This window comes from Grammomys surdaster, unplaced genomic scaffold, assembly GCF_004785775.1.
Source record: "Grammomys surdaster isolate TR1022 unplaced genomic scaffold, NIH_TR_1.0 115907, whole genome shotgun sequence".
NCBI lineage: Eukaryota > Metazoa > Chordata > Mammalia > Rodentia > Muridae > Grammomys > Grammomys surdaster.
Genome location: NW_021613311.1, coordinates 2536 through 6356, shown reverse-complemented (window position 1 = coordinate 6356; position 3821 = coordinate 2536). Strand labels below are relative to the sequence as shown.

The 3821-nt window shown below is 34.1% G+C and overlaps 1 long non-coding RNA gene across 1 annotated transcript; it reads right to left on the bottom strand.

The window, feature by feature from the left end:
* Positions 1–233: 233 nt before the first annotated feature.
* On the bottom strand, positions 234–3454 carry LOC114635675. The gene is made up of 2 exons (XR_003713508.1): positions 3149–3454; positions 234–267 (listed from the first exon to the last, which is right to left on the bottom strand). It is a non-coding gene; the product is annotated as an uncharacterized LOC114635675 (long non-coding RNA).
* Between the last annotated feature and the right edge of the window lie 367 nt (positions 3455–3821).

Here is a 3821-nt window from a genome sequence, read left to right as displayed (position 1 = left end):
ATAAGAATCAAAGGAAAATTATGATTCAGAAGACTGGAACACAGAGCATTGAGGTGCAGCAGAGAAAAGAAAAGCTTACCTTGGGGATGAGGTAATTTCTGAACTTAATGTCACAGGTCACTGCATGTAGCAGGTTGGTAGGGATGAGGTCAATGAACCTCTGGACCTCATGAATCATGGCATCTGTATAGGGCATGTGGCTCCTGTCCTGCATGCAAGGGCTGCGATGTTTGCCAATCACACGATCAATCTCTTCCTGGACCTTAGCTGGTTGGTCACAGTAAAAAGCAAGGAAATGGAAAGGAAGTAAAATGCTTATCACAATATTTGACTACATTGTGCATGAAAAAGTGCCTCAATAGAATCGTAAATGCATTTTATGTCCTGGAGTACATTAAGACATGCAGAGATGCTACATATAGATTCATACCACTATCTCATAACTAGCTACTATAATATATCAGCATGTACTTATTATAATAGCAAATAAGATAGAATTAAGTAAATACTTCAAATAGCAAAGCAACACAACCATCATGGCACAGTCCGATGAAGGACAATTAGAAATAAAACTAAATTTTTGTCAAAATAAAATATATTTTAAAACAAACTTTCTGTGTGTGTGTGTGTGTGTGTGTGTGTGTGTGTGAAATTTGATTTAATATGATGCTCAAAATACACCAAGTTCTAACTTAACAGGTGCTTCTGAAATATTACCATATTTGTAAATAGTTAATGTTTCCTATATACCCACTTATATATCTATTATCTTCAGTCATAATAAATAAAAATGTGAGTTACAATTACATCAAATATACTAAATGACATCTACAAATAAATAAAATAAACATACATGCACACACATACACACACGCACACACACACACACACACTTCCTGTTACTTCATTAACAATGTGTTGAATTCCAGGATTTAGTTATTTCAATTTTCATTGTGAGATTCATTGGTGGTATATAAATATTATTTTCTATCATATAAATTATGATTATTTTCTATTAGTAGTAGACATTTTGACTGATGTCTTTTCTATTTAGTTTGTAATCTTATATTTCATGAGTTAGAGTTGCTTCTAAGTACTTAAGTTCATAGCTCTTGGAATAAAAGCTCAGTGGATAAGGGCATCAGACCACAAATTACTTCACATTTGTCCCCCAGTCTCTGTCCATGCATGCAGCATTCTCATGGTAAACACAGAATAGAAAGTTTTGTAGATCATGTGTCCAGAAACATATCCTATAATCTTAGCCTCCTATGTGGGTTGTTCACATACCTGGAGCCCATGACTTCCTTGACCCTGCTTCAGAGAAGTAGATTAAAATATTCTTAAGTGTTTCATGAAGAAAGGAAAAGTTGATACAACACTGAGGTCTAGGCCTACATTTTTGCTTAGCAGTCTCATGGCAAATACTTATATGTTGTTCAGGAGTCTCCCTGAAGGATGTTATATTTATATTCAATCCTAGTGTTCTGAAAATGGATGTCAGTTCCTTGGGTTAGTGGTTTAATTATCTTCACTCTGACGTGTACTTGGAAATTTCTATTAAGATTATACAATGTAGATACCTTTAAGTTACTAACTTTCTTAAAAGATAAATCTTGCCAATGAAATTCATAAGCCAATTGGAGAAAGGTGCTCTGTTCCTATCAATTTTGAGTCTAGAACACAATGATTCTAACCCCACATTGTCCCTATATATTACCCTTTCTCTGTCAACAACTGGAAATCTTTGAATACAGGGCTTCTTACACTCATTTTTTAAAGAGCAATTCTGTCTTCTTCCATAGGGGAACTTCAGTCACTATAGAATTGTGGAGAGGAAGGGGGCCCTGGAAATGAGAAACTCTTTCTATAACCCTTTTATAGCTCTATGTTGATTCCTTATTGTTTTTAATTGAGATCCATACTGTGATGGTAGAAATTCAGCTTACATATATGACATCTATGTTACAGTGTCATCTTCCCTACTCCATTTTTCCTCATGCCAAACTACACCATTCTATTTCAGTAGTTTTGTGAAGCCCTCTTTGTCATTTGCAATTTTCCTTTTCTCTTACCTTTTATTTACTAGTTCTCATTCATGTTTATGCTAGTGTCACTTCAATGTAAATTATATGTGCTAAAACATTAAATGTGTTTTGAAGTAACTTTTAGGTTGAAACATTCAGATGCTGTCCCCTGGAGACACATTCCATTTTGAAGAGATAACAGAGGAGACCACCTCTGCTTTGGAAGAAAGTAAGAGAGTCCTCATGATTGCTGTATTTATTCTGGTGACAATAATATAAGAATAGAGTCTCCCCCACCTTGTTATTTTCTTTGTTGCTATGTCCAGATGTTATACTGATGAAAACATTAAAACTGCATACATACCATGTATGTGGATGTAAGATTTAATCTATCTGATCAAATAAGTGTCATAGGAAAACATTTTATAGCCAGTAATATATTGTTTCTTACATTTTAAGTGAACTAATATTCATAAGCATAGAATATATTTTAATAAATTCTGTAAAAACAAAAAATAAAAGTACATTTCTACAATATTATTTTTAAATAAATGCTGTTGGCACAACTGAAGGAAATGTTTTCAACAGAAGTAACATGGAAATAGACTTTTGAAATAGTAACATTCCTTTTTCTACAACTATTGCCTATATGGAAATAACTTTCTCATGAATTGATTTATTTTCACTCCTGAGATTGGATATTATCTCAGGTACGCTCAGGAAATTCCAGGATTTGTGCTTAAGTTTCAGTAAGTAACTTTTAACCTTGTACATCAGAATTAAATTTATTAGAATAAAAGTAAGTGCAACAACTTACCTGCATTGAAAACCTAATTTGGGAACTAAATGTACGAGCAAGACAAGCCAAAGAAAGCTGTCAGTCACAGATTGTCTTCCAAGGAAGGCAATCCTTGTGTCTTCCAGACACTTATCCGTATTTGATTGCTTTTCCTACTTCTACAGTTTCTTCGTTTCTCTTGTTCATCCTAGTCTTTGTGCCCAGTAGCACAGAAGATAAGGACTGCGACTTCTCTAACAATAATAAACAGTACACTAACAATGTCTTCCCAGCATCCTACAAGAATGCTGGGGATGCTATGGTTCACCAACTGTGCCCTTACCTGTGACTTCTGGATACTTCATCAGGAGCAAGAGAGCATATCTCAGTGTTGTGCTTGTTGTCTCCGTCCCAGCACCAAACAAATCAGTCACAGTGATTGATAAGTTTTCAAGTGTAAACTCCGAGTGTTGATTGTGGCTTTCCTAAGAATTGTTAGATGTAGCTATCTGGTAACTGTTTACTAGCATCTATGACAACAATGACTCTACAATATAACACCACTTTCTATTGCTGCCAACACAGAACTTGAAAACATAGTTCCAGAAGAGATTAACCCAGCATTGCAGAGACTGATACAGAGGGTCTAAATTTCATTTTCTACACTTTTTTTTTTTTTACTTTAACACATGGATACTCTACACCTAAATTTGTACAATGCATGACCTTTAAGATTTAAAAATATGTAAACAAGATTTTTGTTCATTCATTAAAAACAAATGTCCATATGCTGAATATAGTGAGAAGAAAATCAAAGACATTTGACTCTAACAATTTGGGAGTTCTCTGTTATACTATGAGTGGTCTGTAATCCAGACTAGTTGCACTGGAGATAAATCATCCTATTCTTTCTTTAAGAGATTCATAATACACATTTAATCAATAAAATTAGGAAAGTGGGGAAACATTGTGCTAGATGTTACTGGCTTATATTACAAACTATTATTTATTTCTTT